Raw genomic sequence first — 25055 nt, 5'->3', positions numbered from 1 at the left:
ATTTCGATAGAAGAGCAGGGGAGTTATCACTGGTGTCCTGGGGCCAATATTTCTCCCTCAACCAACATAACTAAAAAAAACATTATCTGGGCATTGCTGTTTGTGGGAGCTTGCTGTGCGCAAATTGGCTGCTGCATTTCCCTCATTACAACAGTGACTACACTTCAAATGTACTTCATTGGCTGTAAAACGCTTTGGGACGTCCGGAGGTCGTGAAAGGCGCTATATAAATTAAGTCTTTCTTTCTTTAAATCTTGGGATGTGGGTGTCGTTGGCCAGTGTTCATCACTCAACTGAAGACTGAAACAGATGATCTGGTCACTAGCACTTTGCTGTTTGTGGGAGCTTGCTGTGCGGCAATTGGCTGCCGCGTTTCCTACATTACAACAGTGACTACACTTCAAAAAGTACTTCATTGGCTGTGAAGCGCTTTGAGACGTTCTGAGGCTGTGAAAGGCGCTATATAAATGCAAGTCTTACTCTGGATTACTAGTCTGGGCCTCTGGAATACCAGTAACACGAACCACTACACCACCTGGTAAGTTATTGCGAGGCAATAGAGGCCAGAGTGAGACAGCACGAGGGAAAAGGCCGAATGGTGAGACTGCGAGAGTTTGTCGAGAGTTTTCCTTATTCCCTCTCTTGATCTCCCTGCTAAGGAACGTTCCGTGACTGGATCCCAGCAGCTAAAACCAACAGAGGCCGGATTTCAAGCAGTGCGAGGAGAAAGCACACGCAGATGGAAATTAGATACTGGCTCCGCCTCGCCCAGTCAGCTGGCTCGGTCAGTCCAGCTCAAACCAGCTCCAGCTCACCACAAAAAGACCGAGCTGTAAGGCGGCGGAAAACAGCCAGCAAGATGCACTTACGTAATAACTCTTTGCAAAGGCCTGGCTTACCTGCGCCTTATTTAAACACAAAGGACTCTGGGCCTACTTTGAATAGCAGCACTGAGAACGCAAGAGGCTGCATCGATGGGACTTTTACTCCTTGGGTCCCTGCCCCTCACTAAACCAATGTGAACTCTGGCCCCTCAGTCTGAGAAGGGTTCCCTTTGATGGGACAGTGTAGAGGGAGCTTTACTCTGCATTTAACCTGTGCTGTACCTGCCCTGGGAGTGTTTGATGGGACAGTGTAGAGGGAGCTTTACTCTGTATCTACCCCGTGCTGTACCTGCCCTGGGAGTGATTGATGGGACAGTGTAGAGGGAGCTTTACTCTGTATCTACCCCGTGCTGTACCTGCCCTGGGAGTGTTTGATGGGACAGTGTTGAGGAAGCTTTACTCTGTATCTAACCCGTGCTGTACCTGCCCTGGGAGTGTTTGATGGGACAGTGTAGAGGAAGCTTTACTCTGTATCTAACCCGTGCTGTACCTGCCCTGGGAGTGTTTGATGCGACAGTGTAGAGGGAGCTTTACTCTGTATCTAACCCGTGCTGTACCTGCCCTGGGAGTGTTTGATGCGACAGTGTAGAGGGAGCTTTACTCTGTGTCTAACCCGTGCTGTACCTGCCCTGGGAGTGTTTGATGCGACAGTGTAGAGGAAGCTTTACTCTGTATCTAACCCGTGCTGTACCTGCCCTGGGAGTGTTTGATGCGACAGTGTAGAGGGAGCTTTACTCTGTATCTAACCCGTGCTGTACCTGCCCTGGGAGTGTTTGATGCGACAGTGTAGAGGGAGCTTTACTCTGTGTCTAACCCGTGCTGTACCTGCCCTGGGAGTGTTTGATGGGACAGTGTAGAGGAAGCTTTACCATGTATCTAATCCGTGCTGTACCTGCCCCGGGAGTGTCTCAGTACAGGGTGGATGCTGTACATCACAGGATGCAAGCCTGTTGAAGTACTTTATCATGTAACAGCACCCTCACTCTCAAAGCACAAGCTAACTCGTGCTTGACAATCCTTCAACAGGAACTGAAAGACACATCCAAAATGCAGCTACGTGTAAACATCTGTCGCAACAGAAGCCAACAGCATTGTCAGGGTCCACTGATTCTAACAATGCAAGGGCACTTTGGGGTGTCAACTGCGAAACTTGAGAAATCTCAAAGGAACTCAACATGCCTTTGTGAAAGGTAGCTCATGTCTGACTAATCTACTTCTCCAGGGGCTAATTGGCCTACTCCTGTTCCTATGTTCCTCTTCAGCACCTGCAGTATCTCTTGAGAGGTGTTGCCGTGGTAATAGGGTTCCTTTGTACACGAGCTTGGCCTGAACAGCGGCCATTTTAGTAATTAAAATGGCCGCCCGATCATGAGGCTCATTCTCACTTGTCGAAGAATGTTGAAGTAACTTCTTTTTCTGGCTCCCATGTTAGCTGACATTGTTAACTGTCCTCGGGTACTGTCCTCCCTCTCCCTCAAATCTGCCGTCATCGCCCCCTCCTCAAAAAAAAACCCTTGACCCATCCGTCCTTGCAAACTCCAACCTCCCTTTCTTCTCCAAAGTCCTTGAACGTGTTGTCGCCTCCCAAATCCGTGCCCATCTTTCCCACAATTCCATGTTTGAAACTCTCCAATCAGGTTTCTGCCCTTGCCACAGTACCGAAACAACTCTCATCAAAGTCACAAATCCTTTGTGACTATGACAAAGGTAAACTACCCCTCCTCGTCCTTCTTGACTTGTCTGCAGCCTTTGACACGGTTGACCACTCCACCGTCGTCCAGCTGGGTGGGACTGCACTCGGCTGGTTCCATTCTTATCTATCTAATCGCAAAGAATCACCTGCGACGGCTTCTCTTCCCGCTCCCGCATCGTTACCTCTGGTGTCCCCCGAGGATCTATCCTTAGCCCCCTCCTATTTCTCATCTACATGCTGCCCCTTGGCGACATCATCGGAAAATATAGCGTCAGTTTCCACATGTACGCTGACGACACCCAGCTCTACCTCACTACCTTTCCTCCCGACCCTTCCATGGTCTCTAAATTGTCAGACTGCTTGTCCGACATACAGTTCTGGATGAGCAGGAATTTTCTCCAATTAAATATTGGGAAGACCAAAGCCATTGATTTCGGTCTCCGCCACAAACTCCGTTCCCTAGCCACTGACTTCATCCTTCTCCCTAATATCTGTCTGAGGATGAACCACACTGTTCGCAACCTTGGTGTCATATTTGACCCTGAAATGAGCTTCCGACCACATATCCTCAGCATAACAAAGACCGCCTACTTCCACCTCCGCAACATCGCCCGTCTCCACCCTTGCCTCAGCTCATCCGCTGCTGAAACCCTCATCCATGTCTTTGTTACCTCTAGACTTGACTATTCGAACACACTCCTGGCTGGCCTCCCACATTCCACACTACCTAAACTTGAGGTCATCCAAAACTCGGCTGTCCGTGTCCTAACTCGCACCAAGTCCCGTTCGCCCATCACCCCTGTGCACGCTGATCTACATTGGCTCCCGGTTAAGCAGCGCCTCGATTTCAAAATTATCATCCTTGTTTTCAAATCCCTCCATGGCCTCGCCCCTCCCTATCTCTGTAATCTCCTCCAGCCCCACAACCCCCTGAGATATCTAATTCTGCCCTCTTGAGCATCCTTGATTATAATTGTTCTACCACTTCTGTTGCCTAGGCCCTAAGCTCTGGAATTCCCTGCCTAAACCTCTCCGCCTTGCTACATAGAAACATAGAAGATAGGAGCAGGAGTAGGCCATTCGGCCCCTCGAGCCTGCTCCGCCATTCAATGTGATCATGGCTGATCATCCAAATTCAGTACCCTGTCCCTGCTTTCTCCCCATACCCCTTGATCCCTTTAGCCTTAAGAAACATATCCAACTCCTTCTTGAATATATTTAATGAATTGGCCTCTACTGCCTTCTGTGGTAGAGAATTTCACAGGTTCACTACTCCCTGGGTGAAGAAATTCCTCCTCATTTCTGTCCTAAATGGCTTACCCCTTATCCTTAGACTGTGAACCCTGGTTCTGGACTCCCTGACCATCGGGAACATCCTTCCTGCATCTAGTCTGTCCAGTCCTGTCAGAATTTTATAAGTTTCAATGAGATCCCCTCTCATTCTTCTAAACTCCAGCGAGCACAATCTCCCCTCATACGTCATTCCTGCCATCCCAGGTATCAGCCTGGTGAATCTTTGCTGAACTCCTTCCATGGCAAGAATATCCTTCCTCAGGTAAGGCGACCAAAACTGCGCACAATACTCAAGATGTGGTCTCACCAAGGCCCTGTACAACTGCAGCAAGACATCCTTGTTCCTGTACTCAAACCCTCTCGCTACGAAGGCCAACATACTGTACCATTTGTCTTCTTAACCGCCTGCTGCACCTGCATGCTTACCTTCAGCGACTGGTGCACAAGGACACCCAGGTCTTGTTGCACTTCCCCTTCTCCCAATCTATTGCCATTCAGATAATAATCTGCCTTCCTGTTTTTGACACCAAAGTGGATAACCTCGCATTTATCCACGTTATATTGCATCTGCCATGCTTCTGCCCAATCACCCAACCTGTCCAAATCATCCTGGAGTTTCTCGGCATCCTCCTCACAGCACACACACCCACCCAGCTTTGTGTTGTCTGCAAATTTGGAGATATTACATCTAGTTCCCTTGTCTAGATCATTAATATATATTGTGAATAGCTGGGGTCCAAGGACCGATCCCTGCGGTACCCCACTAGTCACTGCCTGCCACCCGGAAAAAGACCCGTTTATTCCAACTCTTTCCTCCTTTAAGATGTTCCTTAAAACCTACCTCTTTGACCAAGCTTTTGGCCACCTGCTCTAATTTCTCCTTATGTGGCTCGGTGTCAAAATTTTTGTCTTATAATACTCCTGTGCAGCGCCCTGGGATGTTTTACTACGTTAAAGGCGCTATATAAATACAAGTTGTTGTTGTAACAATGTAGGTTCACGTGTTAGGACTTAAGCGCAGAATCCTTCATCCCGCTCTGTCTGGGGCTGCATTTGACCCCCCAAGGTCCCAGAGGGTGAAAGGTCAGTGTCTGACCCCGTTGCCTCCCCACAGTCCCCCTCTTCCTCCCCCCACCCCTGGTCGAGGATCATCCTAAACTTAACGTGCAGGTACAGCAAGCAATTAGGAAAGCAAATGGTATGTTCGCCTTTAGTACAAAGGCATTGAAGTGTAAGAGTAAAGAAGTCTCACTACAATTATATAAGGCCCCAGTGACACCGCACCTGGCGTACTGTGTTCAGTTCTGGTCTCTTTACTTAAGGAAGGATATACTTACCTTAGAGGGAGTGCAACAAAGGTTCACTCGACTGATTCCTGGGATGAGGGGATTATCCTACGAGGGGAAATTGAGTAGACTAGGCTTATATTCCCTAGAGTTTAGAAGAATAAGAGGTGATCTCATTGAAACATAAAATTCTTAAGGGACTTGAAAGGGTAGATGCTGAGAGGTTGTTTCCCCTGACTGGGGAGTCTAGAACGAGGGACCATAGTCTCAGAATAAGGGGTCGGCCATTTACGACTGAGATGAGGAGAAATTTCTTCACTCAGAGGGTGGTGAATCTTTGGAATTCTCTGCCCCAGAGGGCTGTGGGGGCTCAGTCGTTGAGTATATTCAACAACAACAACAACAACTTTTATTTATATAGCACCTTTAACGTAGTAAAACGTCCCAAGGCGCTTCACAGGCGTATTATAAGACAAAATTTCAAGATAGTGATCGGTAGATTCTTGGGCATTAAGGGAATCAAGGGTTATGGGGATAGTGCGGGAAAGGAGTTGAGGTCGATGATCAGCCATGATCTTACTGAATGGCGGAGCAGGCTCGAGGGGCCGTATGGCCGGCTCCTGCTCCTATTTCTTAAGTTCTTAATATTCTATCGGTTGAGTTAACAGGTCGGCAGTAAACGACATGAAGCATCCGGGAGCAGGCTTATAAATGACAAGGAGGCCCTTGGAACCTCACAAGATGACCCAGCGTTGTGTGACCAGCATTGTTCTCGAGCAGAACACTCAGTGTTGGCATGGCGATGCTGGGGGGGGGGGCGGGCGGTGGGGCAGTGGGGAGTGTCTTAACACAAAGTTCAGACAACTAAAAGAAACCAGCTTGTGGTGTGGGATGTCTGAGGAATTGTAGCACCTTCTTTTCTTTGAGTTTTCCTCTGGATTTTCTCCCCCCAAACTCCCTCCTCTGCTCACTCACCGTTAAGGAATTTAAAAAAAATATTCAATCACGGGATGTGGGCGTCCCTGGCAAGGCCAGCATTTATTGCCCATCTCCTAATTACCCTTGAGAAGGTGGTGGAGAGCCACCTTCTTGAACCGATGCAGTCCGTGTGGTGAAAGTTGCTCCCACAGTGCTGTTAGGGAGCGAGTAACAGGATTTTGACCCAGCGACAATGAAGGAACAGCCGATACATTTCCAAGTCAGGATGGTGCGTGTCTGACTTGGAGGGGAGCTTGGAGGTGGTGGTGTTCCCATGCGCCTGCTGCCCTCGTCCTTCTAGGTGGCGGAGGTGGCGGGTTTGGGAGGTGCTGCCGAAGAAGCCTTGGCGAGTTGCTGCAGCGCAGGGGAGGGGGTGGTTCGGGTTCCACGGGAGCCAGCCCTCTTCCATTCCCTCACGAGCGGCCGTTCCTCAAGTATGGTCTCCTTCGCCGGCCGATGGGGTCTGCCGGGGCCCCCAGATAATGGCCCCCATGGACCTTCTAGTCACTCTAAATTGGCCTGGAGATACTTGGAAACAGGGGAACCTCTATCATCCCCCGGTCTGAGTTGAGTTATCTGGGCCAGTAGACTGGGGGTGGGGTGGGGGTTGGGGAGGGCGGAATTCTTGCTACAAGTCGCTATCTCAGCCAAAAAGTGAGCACGGAGGCGAATGTTGGGGGCTGGCTGTGATGCTTCCCCTCCCCCACCCCTTGGCGCAAATGCCACTGACACTCACTGCCTGGACTGCTGGCGAGTCGGCCCTCTGGGTGACTTACTGGAGGTGGGCAGTGGGCATGACAGCCGTATCCCAGCTGGGATTCAGGACAGGAGCAGGAAGGAGGGAGGAAACAGAAAAACTGTGTGCTAGTGACACACAGCGAGAAAGAAAGAGAGAGAAAGAAAGAGAGCGAGAATCATAGTACAGTTACAGCACAGAAGGAGGCCGTTCGGCCCACTGAGCCCGTGTCTGCTCTCTGCAAACGTACTTCAGCTAGTTCCACTCCCCCGCCTCTTCCCTGCCATTGTTTTTCCTTCAGGTACTTATCCAATTCCCTTTTGAAAGCCACGATTGAATCTGCCTCCACCATTCTCTCAGGCAGCGTATTCCAGATCCTAACCACTCGCTGCCTCATGTCGCCTTTGGTTCTTCTGCCAATCACCTTAAATCTGTGTCCTCTGGTTCTCGACCCTTCAGCCAATGGGAACAGTTTTCTCTATCTACTCTGTCTAGACCCCTCATGATTTTGAACACCTCTATCAAATCTCCTCTCAACCTTCTCTGCTCGAAGGAGAACAACCCCAGCTTCTCCAGTCTATCCACATATCTGAAGTCCCCCATTCCTTGGAACCATTCTCGTAAATCTTTTCTGCACCCTCTCTAAGGCCTTCACATCCTTCCTAAAGTGCGGTGCCCAGAATTAGACACAATACTCCAGTTGAGGCCGAACCAATGTTTCATAAAGGTTCATCATAGCTTTCTTGCTTTTGTACTCTATACCTCTATTTATGAAGCCCAGGATCCCGTAAGCTTTTTTAACCGCTTTCTCAACCAGTCCTGCCACCTTCAACGATTTGTGCACACATACCCCCAGGTCTCTCTGTTCATGCACCCACTTTAGAATTGTACCCTTTAGTTTATATTGCCTCTCCTCGTTCTTCCTACCAAAATGTATCACTTTGCACTTTTCTGCGTTAAATTTCATCTGCCACGTGTCCACCCATTCCACCAGCCTGTCTATGTCCTCCTGAAGTCTATCACTATCCTCCTCACTGTTCACTATACTTCCAAGTTTTGCATCATCTGCAAATTTTGAAATTGTGCCCTGTACACCCAAGTCTAAGTCATTAATATATATCAAGAAAAGCAGTGGTCCTAGTACCGACCACTGGGGAACACCACTTTGTACCTTCCTCCAGTCCAAAAAACAACCGTTCACCACTACTCTCTGTTTCCTGTCACTTAGCCAATTTCGTATCCATGCTGCCACTGTCCCTTTTATTCCATGGGCTTCAACTTTGCTGGCAAGAAAGTACAAAAGAGAATGAAAGACAGAGAGAAAAACAGAAAGAAAGAGAGAAAGAGAGAGAGAGACAGAGAGAGAGACAGAGAGAGAGAAAGAGACAGAGAGAAAGAGACAGAGGTAGAGAGACAGAGACAGAGAGAGACAGGCAGAGGGAGAGAGACAAAGAGAGACAGCGAGAGAGAGAGAGAGAGAGAGAGAGACAGAGAGAGACAGAGAGACAGATAGAGACAGAGAGAGAGAGACAGAGAGAGAGAGAGAGACAGAGAGAGAGAGACAGAGTTATAAATGAATTGGCAAAACTACTTGAACAATCTACAGCACCGGCCTCGCCCTATATGACTCCAAGGTTAAATTCCTCCTCTATGCAGATGACCTGCTCTCACCAACTGAGGAGAGTCTACAGCAGAACCTGAATCTGCTAGAGTCGTTCTGTCAGACCTGGGCCCTGACAATAAACCCCCAAAAAACCAAAGTTCTTGTGTTCCAGCAAAGATCCAGACATCAGGGACCCAGAATAAACTTCACACTAGGAGCAACTAAAATTGAACAAACTACAAATTACACATACTTAGGCTTAAAAATCAGTTCTACGGGAAATTTTCATTTGGCTGTGAATGAACTGAAAGAGAAAGCAAGAAGGGCTTTCTATGCCATTAAGAAGTCAATCCAAATAGAAATTCCAATTGGCATTTGGCTCAAAATTTTAAAATTAGTAATTGAACCAATTGCACTTTATGGCAGTGAGGTGTGGGGTCCGCTAACACAACAAGAATTTGCAAAATGGGACAAACATCCAATTGAGATCCTACATGCAGAATTCTGTAAAAGTATCCTCCGGACTCAAAGGAAAACCGTAAACAATGCATGCAGGGCAGAGCTAGGCCAATATCCACTACTAATTAATATCCAAAAAAGAGCCATCAAATTTTGAAAACACCTAAAAATGAGCAACCCCCACTGCTATCATTACAAAGCCCTGAAATGCCAAGAGATGATCATAGAGAAGAGTCCCCTCAGTCAACTGGTCCTGGGACTCAATGAAGTAACTGCTAACACTACTAATAATAATCAGCCCCAGGACAGTGACATCCTAGCACAGAGAATTCAACCCAACACAATTATTACTAAACAAAAAGAAAAATATTTGACCTATTGGACAGAAACGCCAAAAACCCAAAACAAACTCGATTGCTATTTGGCCCTAAACAGACAATACACATTGGCTGAATACCTGACCATGGTAAAAGATAGCAAACTGAGAAAAACCTTGACAATGTACAGACTTAGTGAGCATAGCCTGGCCATCGAAAAAGGCAGACACAGGCAGACCTGGCTGCCCAGAGAGGACAGGATATGCTCTCACTGCAGTCAGGGAGTGGTGGAGACAGAGATGCACTTCCTCACAACTTGTGGAAACTATCAGGACATAAGGGGGAATTTCTACCCAAAATTCATAAAAATATGCCCTGAATTCAAAAAATTTGAATGACCACCAAAAACTCCCATATCTATTAGGGGAACAGTGAAAATGTGTAACTTTAGCGGCAAATTATGTTACAGCTTGCCATAAGCAGAGGGACAACCAGTGAGCATTAAATCTAAGAAAAGATTATATGTATATTATATGTGTGTATATTTATGTATACATGGGTATATTTGTCTACACACTGTATGTCTAGATCTGCGTTTATGTGTTCAATCATACATGTTTTTCTGTGCTTTAGCAACATATAAGATGTATCTTGTCATGCCAATACAGCAATTTGAATTGAATTGAATTGAATTGACAGAGAGAGAGAGAGAGAGAGACAGACAGAGAGAGAGAGACAGAGAGAGAGAGAGAGAGAGAGACAGAGAGAGAGAGACAGAGAGAGAGAGAGACAGAGAGAGACAGAGAGAGAGAGACAGAGAGAGAGAGACAGAGAAAGACAGAGAGAGAGAGAGAGACAGAAAGAAGAAGAGTGAGAAACAGCGAGAGAAGGAGAGAGAGGAGAGAGAGAAAGAGAAAGAGAGAGGAAGAGAGAAGGGTATGCCTTGAAAACAGCAGAACCTCTATTATCCGCACTCCAGTTGTCCACTTTGGGATGAGACGGGCACTTTGGGACGAAGCGCCGTGCAGGATATCATCTCATTGCACAGCTGCAAACATCTGTCTAACATAAACAACCTCAGAGCCCAAGAAAGATTTACATTCAGTTCCAGTTACTCGCATTACACTTCATTCCCACGTTGCGCGTATTGCTGTCCCAAGACAGAGAGAGAGAAAGGATTTGCATCTCTGCAGCGTCTTTCACAACCTCAGGACATCCCAAAGCACTTTACAGCCAATGAGGTACTTTTGAAGTGTAGTCACTGTTGTAATGTGGGAAACGCGGCAGCCGATTTGTGCACAGCAAGATCCCACAAACAGCACTGTGATAAATGACCAGATCATCTGTTTTAGGCTTCAGTTGAGGAATAAACACCAGGCACAGGACACCGGGGAGAACTTCCTTGTTCTTCTTCCTGTAGTGGCCATGGCATCTTTTACATCCACCTGAGAGGGCAGACGGGGCCCTCGGTTTTAACGTCTCATCTGAAAGACGGGCACCTCCGACAATGCAGCGCTCCCTCAGTACTGGCACTGGGGAGTGTCGACGCTGGATTATGGAGGCTCGAGTCTCTGGAGTGGGGACTCCAACCCGCGACCTTCTGACTCAGCGGCGAGAGTATGAGACCCATGACCCACGGCTGATACCACGTACTTCAGGGGCTGTGACAGTCATCCACATCATTAACAACCCCTGCACCTGGAACTAAACAGTAACAAAAAAACAAACAAATGTCTTTTTAACACAGTCGCTCGCCTTGTCTGCTGGGTCCAGTTAAGGGAAATCTGGACCGGGTTCAGCGCAGTCCACAGATACCAGTCTGAGCACGATGGGCTTCTCCACTTGGGCCCAGTGCTTGTTGTGGTCAAGGTTCTGTCCTCTTTCGATGTATAGGACCCAGCTGGAGGGGGAGGGAGGGGGAAAGGTGGTGGGAAACACACAAAAACAGACAGCTGAGTGACTGAGGACACCCTGCTCCAGATCGCACCTGCTGGAAGAGTGAATGAGGGCCGCCTCGATCCCATCCCCCAACGCTCTCCCATCCCATCCCCCCAACTCCCCCATCCCATCCCCAACTCCCCCATCCCATCCCCCCAACTCCCCCATCCCATCCCCAACTCCCCATCCCATCCCCCCAACTCCCCCATCCCATCCCCAACTCCTCATCCCATCCCCAACTCCCCCATCCCATCCCCCCAACTCCCCCATCCCATCCGCCCATTCAGACCATCGCCCTGTCTTAAATTGATGCCCTCCAGTTACCTACTCACCCACCAGTAGGAATAGTTTTTCCCGATTTGCTTCATCGAAATCCCTCATGATTTTGAACCCTTCTATCAAATCTCCTCTGAACCTGATCTGACCAAATAAAAAGAGGAATCTCTTATTCTCTCCTCGCAATAAAAATCTCTCGTGCTCCCTCTCCAGGGCCTTGAGGTAAGACGCCAAATTCTGGAATTTGAACTGCCGCTGATCCTCTGAATTTCGACTCCGGGTTGTGGACAGCTTCAGCATCAGCTGCCCCCCCGCCTCATAATTTATTTCACTCAGCATTTGCACCAATAAGTGAGGCATTTAGTGGGATGAAATGGTAAGCTCCTCCCCTCCCTCAGCACTGTGGGACTCCTCCCCTCCCTCAGTCTCCCCTCCCTCAGCACTGTGGGACTCCTCCCCTCCCTCAGTCTCCCCTCCCTCAGCACTGTGGGACTCCTCCCCTCCCTCAGTCTCCCCTCCCTCAACACTGTGGGACTCCTCCCCTCCCTCAGTCTCCCCTCCCTCAGCACTGTGGGACTCCTCCCCTCCCTCAGTCTCCCCTCCCTCAACACTGTGGGACTCCTCCCCTCCCTCAGCCTCCCCTCCTTCAGTCTCCCCTCCCTCAGCCTCCCCTCCTTCAGTCTCCCCTCCCTCAGTCTCCCCTCCCTCAGCACTGTGGGACTCCTCCCCTCCCTCAGCACTGTGGGACTCCTCCCCTCCCTCAGCACTGTGGGACTCCTCCCCACCCTCAGCCTCCCCTCCCTCAGCACTGTGGGACTCCTCCCCTCCCTCAGTCTCCCCTCCCTCAGCACTGTGGGACTCCTCCCCTCCCTCAGCCTCCCCTCCTTCAGTCTCCCCTCCCTCAGTCTCCCCTCCCTCAGCACTGTGGGACTCCTCCCCTCCCTCAGCCTCCCCTCCTTCAGTCTCCCCTCCCTCAGTCTCCCCTCCCTCAGCACTGTGGTACAACTCCCCTCCTTCAGTCTCCTCTTCATTCCAAGCTGCACTAAGGACCTTAGCCATTCACCCAGGTCTCCGATAGGGAGGAAAAGACACGCTGAGAAGGACCTTGTCCCTCAGAGAAGATCAGGTTCTAATTCCGACCTCTGACCTTCACCTTGCTGGGACTGGGAGGGTGGGGGCAAGCGTCGAACTCTGCCACCTTGTGTGCCCCCTCAGCCCTTTCCCCTTGATTCACCCCATTTCCGAATTTCTCTGTGCCAACTGTCTGAGGGTGCGGGGTCTGGTTGGGTCATGGGAGTTCCACGGTCATCCCTTCCTCATTGGTGAAGCCACTCACCGAGCGCGGGCAGGATATTTGGATATGGAGGGTGGGCAAGACATGCGTGCCATAATTCCGTGCTCAAACAACCTCTGCACACATTCCAACAACAACTTGTATTTATAGAGCGCCTTTAACGTAGTAAAATGGCCCAAGGCGCTTCACAGGAGCGATTATCAAACAAAATTTGACACCGAGCCACGTAAGGAGATATTAGGGCAGATGACCAAAAGCTTGGTCAAAGAGGTAGGTTTTAAGGAGCGTCTTAAAGGATGAGAGACAGGGGGAGAGGTTTAGGGAGGGAATTCCAGAGCTTGGGGCCTAGGCAGCTGAAGGCACGGCCGCCAATGGTGGAGCGAATAAAATCAGGGATGCTCAAGAGGCCAGAATTGGAGGAGCGCAGAAATATCGGAGGGCTGGAGAAGGTTACAGAGATAGGGAGGGGCGAAGCCATGGAGGGATTTGAAAACAAGGATGAGAATTTCTAAAGCGAGGCGTTCCTGGACCGGGTGACAATGTAGGTCAGCGAGCACCAGCAGGAATCTCCCTAGCGAGCGCGTACTGAGGCCAACTATAATCCTGCACACTCATATTGTCCGCCTGTCGGTTATCCTGTAATCCAGCTCCCTCACACTGTCACTCAGTAACCCCTCCCCAGCACCCTGTGTTACTGACGGTATCTCTACTGATGTTAATCCAGCTCCCTCACACTGTCACTCAGTAACCCCTCCCCCAGCACCCTGTGCTACTGACTGTATCTCTACTGATGTTAATCCAGCTCCCTCACACTGTCACTCAGTAACCCCTCCCCCAGCACCCTGTGTTACTGACTGTATCTCTACTGATGTTAATCCAGCTCCCTCACACTGTCACTCAGTAACCCCTCCCCCAGCACCCTGTGTTACTGACTGTATCTCTACTGATGTTAATCCAGCTCCCTCACACTGTCACTCAGTAACCCCTCCCTCAGCACCCTGTGTTACTGACTGTATCTCTACTGATGTTAATCCAGCTCCCTCACTGTCACTCAGTAACCCCTCCCCCAGCACCCTGTGTTACTGACTGTATCTCTACTGATGATAATCCAGCTCCCTCACACTGTCACTCAGTAACCCCTCCCCCAGCACCCTGTGTTACTGACTGTATCTCTACTGATGTTAATCCAGCTCCCTCACACTGTCACTCAGTAACCCCTCTCCCAGCACCCTGTGTTACTGACGGTATCTCTACTGATGTTAATCCAGCTCCCTCACACTGTCACTCAGTAACCTCTCCCCCAGCACCCTGTGTCACTGACTGTATCTCTACTGATGTTAATCCAGCTCCCGCACACTGTCACTCAGTAACCCCTCCCCCAGCACCCTGTGTTACTGACTGTATCTCTACTGATGTTAATCCAGCTCCCTCACACTGTCACTCAGTCACCATTCCCCAGCACCCTGTGTTATCGACTGTATCTCTACTGATGTTAATCCAGCTCCCTCACACTGTCACTCAGTAACCCCTCTCCCAGCACCCTGTGTTACTGACGGTATCTCTACTGATGTTAATCCAGCTCCCTCACACTGTCACTCAGTCACCATTCCCCAGCACCCTGTGTTATCGACTGTATCTCTACTGATGTTAATCCAGCTCCCTCACACTGTCACTCAGTAACCCCTCCCCCAGCACCCTGTGTTACTGACTGTATCTCTACTGATGTGAATCAAGCTCCCTCACACTGTCACTCAGTAACCCCTCCCCCAGCACCCTGTGTTACTGACTGTATCTCTACTGATGTTAATCCAGCTCCCTCACACTGTCACTCAGTAACCCCTCCCCCAGCGCCCTGTGTTACTGACTGTATCTCTACTGATGTTAATCCAGCTCCCTCACACTGTCACTCAGTAACCCCTCCCCCAGCACCCTGTGTTATCGAGTGTATCTCTACTGATGTTAATCCAGCTCCCTCACACTGTCACTCAGTAACCCCTCCCCCAGCGCCCTGTGTTACTGGCTGTATCTCTACTGATGTTAATCCAGCTCCCTCACACTGTCACTCAGTAACCCCTCCCCCAGCGCCCTGTGTTACTGACTGCATCTCTACTGATGTGAATCCAGCTCCCTCACACTGTCACTCAGTAACCCCTCCCCCAGCACCCTGTGTTACTGACTGTATCTCTACTGATGTTAATCCAGCTCCCTCAAACTGTCACTCAGTAACCCCTCCCCCAGCGCCCTGTGTTACTGACTGTATCTCTACTGATGTTAATCCAGCTCCCTCACACTGTCACTCAGTAACCCCTCCCCAGCACCCTGTGTTACTGACTGTATCTCTACTGATGTTAATCCAGCTCCCTCACACCGTCGCTCAGTAACCCCTCCCCCAGCGCCCTGTGTTACTGACTGCATCTCTACTGATGTTAATCCAGCTCCCTCACACTGTCACTCAGTAACCCCTCCCCCCAGCGCCCTGTGTTACTGACTGTATCTCTACTGTTGTTAATCCAGCTCCCTCCCACTGTCACTCAGTAACCCCTCCCCCAGCACCCTGTGTCACTGACTGTATTGTGATGAAATATTCCATTCACCACTGCCTGTGACTGAGATCGGTTTCAGTGTCATTTCCCTTCCCCCAGACCTCATTGTATTGTGTACTGGAATGTGCTGTATTGTATACTGGAATGTGCTGGAATGTGCTGTGTGTAGGGCTCCGCCCATACCTGGCCCCGTTTGTAAGCTAGCTTCAGTCTGGCCTCAGTCTCCAGAAGGAAGACATCTCTCACTCTTACGTGTTACTTTCTAAGTTAATAAAAGCCTTGTTTTTGTTCTGCTAACTTCGAGTCTCAGAATTATTGAGGCACATCAATTTTATTAACTTATTTTTCAACACTATGGATCAACTCCTGAAACCCGAACGTTTGGATTTGGATCAACATGCTCCGGACGCATCAGCACGCTTCGGACACTGGTTTGAGTGTATGGAATTCTTCCTGGACAATTCCGCAGCCGTCAAAGACGCTACAGACGCTGCAAGGATGAGACTCGGAATTCTGCGGAATTGGGTAAGCCACCGGGTTTACCCCCTCATCCAAGATGCCGAGACGTACCTGGCCGCCTGCGACATCTTAAAGGCGCATTACCAGCAGCCTACGAATGAGGTGTATGCTAGGCACCTGCTCGCTACCCGCGCACAGCGACCTGGGGAATCGGTGGAGGAGTTCCTAAGCACCCTGAAAATGCTTGGCAAAGACTGCAAGTGCCGAGATGTAAAAGCCGCAGTGTACACTGACGAGCTTGTTCGCGATGCCTTCATCACAGGCCTCAGCTCCACTTACATCCGGCAAAGACTGCTGGAAAAAACGGGGTTGGACCTGAAACAGGCTGCGGACACCGCGCGATCCCTGGATGTGGCCCAGAGAAACTCGGACGCCTATTCTTCAGCCCGCGCCGTCCACGCCGCCACGTGTGCACCGAGGGCGCCGCCATCTTGGAAGGCATCTTCCCCGCCCGACAGCCCGACACCGGCTGGGCCCCGCTCTCCCCCCAGAAGCCCTACGACAGCCGCGACGCGTCAGGGACCCAACTGCTACTTCTGCGGGCAGCCAAAGCACACCAGAAACCTGTGCCCGGCGAAAGGCACCACCTGCTTTAAGTGCGGTAAGAAGGGGCACTTCGGGAAGGTGTGCAGAGGGAACCCCGCCGGAAAACCAACCGCCGGAAAACCCGCCACCGCCGCGTGTGCGCCGTGGGAGCGGCCATCTTGGACGCCATCTTGCCCGACCTCGTGGGGTCCGCCATCTTGCCCGACCTCGTGGGGTCCGCCATCTTGTGAGCAGACAGCGTGGACGCCATCTTGTATTGATCAGGGCCCTACAGTGGCATCGGTCACAGTGGACCAGACCAGGCCGCACCCGCTATCCAGATCAATGGTGGACATCGAGGTAAACGGGTGCCGGGTTAAATGCTTAATTGACAGTGGAAGCACGGAGAGCTTTATCCACCCAGAACTGGCACAACAACTCTCCCTAAAGGTGGTCCCTACTCAGGGTACCATCTCTATGGCTGATAAAACCCAGACATCGACCATTCTGGGTTACTGCACGGTACAATTGTGCGTTAACGGAACTGTATATGATAATTTTAAAGTATTAATCATGAAGAACCTATGTGCGAGCGTGATCTTGGGCCTGGATTTCCAGTGCAACCACCAAAGCATCACGCTCAAGTACGGTGGGTCCCAGCCGCCCCTCACAGTGTGCGGTCTGGCTACCCTGAAGGTAAAGCCGCCTTCGCTATTCGCGAACCTTACCCCTAACTGCCGGCCAATAGCGACCAAAAGCAGGAGGTACAGCTGGGAGGACAGGCGGTTTATCGCGACCGAGGTAGACAGGCTCCTGAAAGAGCGCATTATTGAACGCAGCAACAGCCCGTGGCGCGCCCAAGTGTTAGTGGTAAGGGGTAGCGAGAAGAAACGGATGGTGATCGACTATAGTCAAACGATCAACAGGTACACCCTACTAGACGCCTACCCGCTACCCCGCATATCAGAAATGGTGAACCAAATCGCCCAATACCGGGTGTTCTCCACCATCGACCTCAAGTCAGCGTACCACCAGCTCCCTATCAGACCAGAGGACCGCCCGTACACCGCCTTCGAGGTGAACGGACGCCTCTACCAATTCCTCAGAGTCCCCTTTGGGGTGACGAATGGGGTCTCGGTCTTCCAGAGGGAGATGGACCGCATGGTCGATGACCACCACTTGCAGGCAACCTTCCCCTACCTCGACAACGTCACCATCTGCGGTCACAACCAGCAGGATCACGACTCGAACCTCGAGAGGTTCCTGAAAACCGCACAAAAACTCAACCTCACCTACAACGAGGACAAGTGCGTTTACAACACCACGCGCCTCTGCATACTAGGCAGCATGGTGGAGAATGGGGAAATCGGGCGAGACCCCGACCGATTGCGCCCCCTACGGGAGCTGCCCCTGCCCAACACTCCCAAAGCCCTGAAAAGGTGCCTGGGGTTATTTTCTTATTATTCCCAATGGGTCCCCAACTACTCCGACAAAGCCCGCCCCTCTTGAAAGCATCCTCTTTCCCGCTCTCTGCTGAGGCCCACGCCGCCTTCAAAAGCATTAAGCAGGATATTGAGCGGGCCACGCTACAGGCAGTGGACGAGAACACTCCATTTCAAGTGGAAAGTGATGCGTCTGACTTCGCCTTGGCGGCCACCCTCAACCAGGCGGGGCGGCCCGTAGCTTTCTTCTCGAGGACCCTCCAAGGGCCCGAGATCAGACACTCCTCCGTGGAAAAGGAGGCCCAAGCCATCGTGGAGGTAGTGCGCCACTGGCGCCACTGCCTAGCCGGCAAACGCTTCACCCTACTTACCGACCAGCGGTCGGTAGCGTTTATGTTCAATAATAAACAGAGGGGGAAGATTAAAAATGATAAGATTCTTAGGTGGCGGATCGAGCTCTCCACCTTCGAGTACGACATCATTTACCGGCCAGGGGCCCTTAACGAATCCCCTGACGCCCTCTCACGAGGGATGTGTGCCAGCGCCACCGGGGATCGGCTACAGACCCTCCACAACGACCTCTGCCACCCAGGGGTCACGCGGCTGTTCCACTTCATAAAGTCCCGTAATTTACCCTACTCGATTGAGGAAGTTCGGTCCCTGACCAGGAACTGCCGCACTTGCGCTGAGTGCAAGCCTCGGTTCTACCGCCCAGATAGAGCCCACTTAATCAAAGCTACACGGCCCTTTGAGCGGCTCAGCTTAGATTTCAAGGGCCCCCTCCCGTCCGTCGACCGCAATGTTTACTTCCTGAACATTGTGGACGAATACTCCCGGTTCCCATTCGCCTTCCCCTGCCCAGACATGACCAGCGCCACGGTCATTAAATGCCTCAACAGCCTGTTCTGCCTGTTCGGTATGCCGAGCTACATCCATACGGATAGGGGGGCGTCCTTCATGAGTGAAGAGCTACGCCAGTACATGCTGTCCAAGGGGATCGCCACGAGCCGTACCACCAGCTACAACCCCCGGGGTAACGGCCAAGTGGAGCGAGAGAACGGGACAGTATGGAAAGCAGTCACTCTAGCTCTAAGGACCAAGGGCCTCCCTATCTCCCGCTGGCAGGAAGTCCTCTCGGATGTGCTGCATTCGATACGGTCGCTATTGTGTACGGCCACTAATACCACGCCTCATGAACGAATGTTTGTCTTTCCCCGGAAATCCACCTCAGGCGTATCCATGCCGTCATGGCTCTCCACCCCAGGTCCGGTACTCGTGCGAAGGCATGTGAGGGGCCACAAGACGGACCCTCTCGTGGAGCCAGTACACCTACTCCACGCCAACCCCCAATACGCATATGTCCGGCACGCCGACGGAAGGGAGGACACCATGTCCATAAAAGACGTCGCCCCAGCCGGCATCGACAACAACCACGGCAATAGCGGCAACGACGATCACAGCAACTCTTACCCACCCACTACTCTTTCATCACCCCCGGAAGAACACCGACCAACGGCACCCCCACCAACTACCCCTCCAACAACCCTGGCGGCACCCCCGGCAGAGACCCAGGAGGCTACCGGGGACACCCAGCCGACACCCGCGGCACCGCAACAGCCACGTCGGTCGCAGAGGACTATCAAACCCCCGAACAGACTAAATCTATAGAAGGGGTGAATGTGATGAAATATTCCATTCACCACTGCCTGTGACTGAGATCGGTTTCAGTGTCATTTCCCTTCCCCCAGACCTCATTGTATTGTGTACTGGAATGTGCTGTATTGTATACTGGAATGTGCTGGAATGTGCTGTGTGTAGGGCTCCGCCCATACCTGGCCCCGTTTGTAAGCTAGCTTCAGTCTGGCCTCAGTCTCCAGAAGGAAGACATCTCTCTCTCTTACGTGTTACTTTCTAAGTTAATAAAAGCCTTGTTTTTGTTCTGCTAACTTCGAGTCTCGGAATTATTGAGGCACATCATGTATCTCTACTGATGTTAATCCAGCTCCCTCACACTGTCACTCAGTAACCCCTCCCCCAGCACCCTGTGTCACTGACTGTATCTCGACTGATGTTAATCCAGCTCCCTCACAGTCACTCAGTAACCCCTCCCCCAGCACCCTGTGTTACTGACTGTATCTCTACTGATGTTAATCCAGCTCCCTCACACTGTCACTCAGTAACCCCTCCCCCAGCACCCTGTGTTACTGACTGTATCTCTACTGATGTTAATCCAGCTCCCTCACACTGTCACTCAGTAACCCCTCCCCCCAGCGCCCTGTGTTACTGACTGTATCTCCACTGATGTTAATCCAGCTCCCTCACACTGTCACTCAGTAACCCCTCCCCCCAGCACCCTGTGTTACTGACTGTATCTCTACTGTTGTTAATCCAGCTCCCTCACACTGTCACTCAGTAACCCCTCCCCCAGCACCCTGTGTTACTGACTGTATCTCTACTGATGTTAATCCAGCTCCCTCACACTGTCACTCAGTAACCCCTCCCCCAGCGCCCTGTGTTACTGACTATCTCTACTGATGTTAATCCAGCTCCCTCACACTGTCACTCAGTAACCCCTCCCCCAGCACCCTGTGTCACTGACTGTATCTCTACTGATGTTAATCCAGCTCCCTCACACTGTCACTCAGTCACCATTCCCCAGCACCCTGTGTTATCGACTGTATCTCTACTGATGTTAATCCAGCTTCCTCACACTGTCACTCAGTAACCCCTCCCCCAGCACCCTGTGTTACTGACTGTATCTCTACTGATGTTAATCCAGCTCCCTCACACTGTCACTCAGTAACCCGTCCCCCAGCGCCCTGTGTTACTGACTGTATCTCCACTGATGTTAATCCAGCTCCCCCACACGGTCACTCAGCAACCCCTCCCCCAGCACCCTGTGTTACTGACTGTATGTCTACTGATGTTAATCCAGCTCCCTCACACTGTCACTCAGTAACCCCTCCCCAGCACCCTGTGTTACTGACTGTATCTCTACAGATGTTAATCCAGCTCCCTCACACTGTCACTCAGTAACCCCTCCCCCAGCACCCTGTGTTACTGACTGTATCTCTACTGATGTTAATCCAGCTCCCTCACACTGTCACTCAGTAACCCCTCCCCCAGCACCCTGTGTTACTGACTGTATCTCTACAGATGTTAATCCAGCTCCCTCACACTGTCACTCAGTAACCCCTCCCCCAGCACCCTGTGTTACTGACTGTATCTCTACTGATGTTAATCCAGCTCCCTCACACTGTCACTCAGTAACCCCTCCCCCAGCACCGTGTTACTGACTGTATCTCTACTGACGTTAATCCAGCTCCCTCACACTGTCACTCAGTAACCCCTCCCCCAGCACCCTGTGTTACTGACTGTATCTCTACTGATGTTAATCCAGCTCCCTCACACTGTCACTCAGTCACCCCTCCCCCAGCACCGTGTTACTGACTGTATCTCTGCTGATGTTAATCCAGCTCCCTCACACTGTCACTCAGTAACCCCTCCCCCAGCACCCTGTGTTACTGACTGTATCTCTACTGATGTTAATCCAGCTCCCTCACAGTCACTCAGTAACCCCTCCCCCAGCACCCTGTGTTACTGACTGTATCTCTACTGATGTTAATCCAGCTCCCTCACAGTCACTCAGTAACCCCTCCCCCAGCACCGTGTGTTACTGACTGTATCTCTACTGATGTTAATCCAGCTCCCTCACACTGTCACTCAGTAACCCCTCCCCCAGCACCCTGTGTTACTGACTGTATCTCTACTGATGTTAATCCAGCTCCCTCACACTGTCACTCAGTAACCCCTCCCCCAGCGCCCTGTGTTACTGACTGTATATCTACTGATGTTAATCCAGCTCCCTCACACTGTCACTCAGTAACCCCTCCCCCAGCACCCTGTGTTACTGACTATCTCTACTGATGTTAATCCAGCTCCCTCACACTGTCACTCAGTAACCCCTCCCCCAGCGCCCTGTGTTACTGACTGTATCTCTACTGATGTTAATCCAGCTCCCTCACACTGTCACTCAGTAACCCCTCCCCCAGCACCCTGTGTTACTGACTATCTCTACTGATGTTAATCCAGCTCCCTCACACTGTCACTCAGTAACCTCAACCCCAGCGCCCTGTGTTACTAACCTGTCCCAGGGCGATGCATCCCATGGCCGAATATCGCGCAGGGAGCCGGGAAAGAGAATCATGACACGGGCTCTTGCGCTGCAGACATGGGTGGGGAGGGGGCGGGACTATTCATTGAATGAGGATGTTTGACACACAGAAAAGATCACACACACGCACACTCAAAGCTTTCGAAACCTGCACTCAGCTCCCCTCCCTTCCCCCACCACCCCCCAACCACCTCCCAGCCCGGTACCCCCTTAACCTGCCCGACCTTGAAGGCAAGGTCGTTGTTGCCCAGGCATCGAGAAACACGGATGAGGAAGAAAAAAAATCCAGCTCCTTCGGGAATTCCTGCTCTGTGCAGAATTTAAAGGAGAGGCTGATTCGGAATTCGGAAAGGCAGGAGGGAAAGGTAGAAAACCTCGATAGAGGGCACACTGACACACAGACACACACCGACACACACACACACACACACACACGCAGACACACAAAGACACAGAGACACAAAGACACATACACACAGACAGAGACATCATACACACACGCACACAGACACACAAACACTGACACAGACACATGCAGACACACAAAGACACAGAGACACACACACACACAGACAGAGACATCATACACACACGCACAGACACACAAACACTGATACAGACACACGCAGACACAGACACACAGACACACAGAGACACACACACACGCACACAGCCACACAAACATTGACACACAAAGACATACACACGCAGACACACAGACAGATAGAGACAGACAGAGACATACATATACAGACACACACAGACACGCAGACACACAAAGACACAGACACACGCACACACACACACACAGAGACATCATACACAGACACACAAACACCGACACACACACACACAAAGACATACACACGCACACACAGACAGATAGATAGAGACAGACAGAGACATACATACACACACAGATGCACACCCACGCATATATACCACACGATTTACCTCAGGGTGCTGGCTTTTGTCTTTATTCCTCGCACACTAGCTGTTCAGTTTGTTCCGTCTCTCTTCCTCTTTCTCGCTTTGTGTCAGTCTGCTTTCCCAGTCCTTTCTCCTTGGCTAATGTGAAGACATCAACAACTCCCCCCCCAACCCCCAACCCTTTGGAGCCGTCACTCAAACTGAGCCACACAGACCACCTGACCAAGCTCGGAGAGGGGAGGGGAGAGTGGTGAGCTGGCCTCGCTCAGTGAGTGAGTGGGTGGGGGCACAGAGGGGGCCTGTTGTCGAGCAGCCTCGCCCCAAAGCTCACAGGCTGCAAATCCCAAACACAAACACAGCACACACTCCCTCTGATAAGTCTCTCTCTCGCTTTGTCTTGCTCACTCTCTGTTTCCCTCTCTCTCTATGTCTCTCTCTCTCTCTCTCTGTCTTGCTCTCTCTGTTTCTCTTTCAGTTCAGTTCAAATGCTTTATTGGCATGAAAGTTTACAGAGAACCATATTGCCAAAGCTTACATAGCAAAAAGGTACAGTTTTCCAACATTCTGTAGGTGTCAATCGATTTGACATTTCTCTCTCTCTGCCTCTCACAATTCACAATTCAAATCGCTTTATTGGCATGATAAGTTACATCTTATGTTGCCAAAGCATCAAAATACATTTATGGTTTAGCACATAAACACAGTTCTATTCATACAGTGTATAAACAGGTATATCCCTGAGTGTATAAATATACATTCGCATTGTTTATATATATTCTTTTCTTAGTTTACTGGTTGTCCCTCTGTTCATGGCAAGCTGTAACATAGTGTGCCGCCAGTGTTATACAGTTTCTCTCCTCTCCCAGTAGGAATGGGAGTTTTTGGTTGTCATTCAGATTTCTGAAATCAGGGCATATTTGTGAGAATTTTTGGTAGAAATTCTCCCTGATGCCCTGATATTTTCCACAAGCTGTGAGGAAGTGCATCTCTGTCTCCACCACTCCCTGACTGCAGTGAGAGCATATCCTGTCCTCTCTTGGCAGCCTGGTCTGCCTGTGTCTGCCTTTTTCGATCGCTAGGCTATGTTCGCTAAGTCTGTACCTTGTCAAGGTTCTTCTCAGTTTGTTATCCTTTACCATGGTCAGGTAATCAGCTATGTTGTATTGTCTGTTTAGGGCCAAGTAGCAATTGAGTTTGCTTTGGGTTTTTGTTGTTTCTGCCCAATATGTCAGATATTTTTCCTTTTGCTTAGCGACGATTGTGTTGGGTCGAATTCTTTGTGTTACCCTGTCACTGTCCTGGGGCTGGTTATTGTTAGTATTGTTAGTAGTTACTTCACTGAGTCCCAGGACTAGTTGACTGAGGGTATTCTTCTTTATGGTCAGCTCTTGGCATTTCAGGGCGTCGTAGTGATAGCATTGGGGATTGCTCATTTGTAGGTGATTCCAAAATTTGGTGGCTCTTTTTTGGATAGTGATTATTAATGGATATTGGCCTAGTTCCGCCCTGCATGCATTGTTTACTGTTTTCCTTTGAGTCCGGAGGATACTTTTACAGAATTCTGCATGTAGGATCTCAATTGGGTGTTTGTCCCATTTTGCAAATTCTTGTTGAGTTAGCGGTCCCCATACTTCACTGCCATAGAGTGCAATTGGTTCAATTACTGATTTGAAAATTTTGAGCCAAATGCTAATTGGGATTTCTATTTGGATTGATTTTTTGATGGCATAGAAAGCCCTTCTTGCTTTCTCTTTCAGTTCATTCACAGCCAGTTTGAAGTTTCCCGTAGAACTGATTTTTAAGCCCAAGTATGTGTAGTTAGTGGTTTGTTCAATTTTGGTTGTTCCTACTGTGAAATTTATTTTGGGTCCCTGATGTTTGGATCTTTGCTGGAACACAAGGACTTTGGTTTTTTGGGGATTTATTGTCAGGGCCCAAGTCTGGCAGTACGACTCCAGCAGGTCCAGGTTTTGCTGTAGCCCCTCTTTAGTAGGTGACAGCAGAACCAGGTCGTCTGCATAGAGGAGGAATTTAACCTTGGATTCATATAGGGTGAGGCCGGGTGCTGTAGATTGTTCAAGTAGTTTTGCCAATCCATTTATGTAAATATTAAAGAGTGTCGGTGAGATTGGCGAGCCCTGCGTCACCCCCCGCCCCTGTGGGAA

The 25055-nt window shown here is 50.5% G+C and overlaps 1 protein-coding gene across 4 annotated transcripts in view; it reads right to left on the bottom strand.

Annotated features, from left to right (window-relative positions):
- Nucleotides 1-23211, bottom strand: part of ndrg2 (NDRG family member 2) — a 347609-nt gene extending 324398 nt beyond the window's left edge. Inside the window, exons 1-2 of one of the 4 annotated variants that reach the window (XM_085985081.1) lie at nt 22915-23211; nt 11005-11149 (exon numbers count right to left, since the gene is read on the bottom strand). The gene's annotated coding sequence lies outside the window, so the exon portion shown is untranslated. The remainder of the gene's footprint in view (nt 1-11004; nt 11150-22914) is intronic. The other 3 variants (XM_085985084.1, XM_085985087.1, XM_085985083.1) reach the window with 3 other exon arrangements.
- Nucleotides 23212-25055: the final 1844 nt, after the last annotated feature.

This window comes from Somniosus microcephalus, chromosome 4, assembly GCF_052327205.1.
Source record: "Somniosus microcephalus isolate GS21.2 chromosome 4, FLI_Smic_1.0, whole genome shotgun sequence".
Classification (NCBI taxonomy): domain Eukaryota; kingdom Metazoa; phylum Chordata; class Chondrichthyes; order Squaliformes; family Somniosidae; genus Somniosus; species Somniosus microcephalus.
This window is presented reverse-complemented; position numbering and strand designations above follow the sequence as displayed.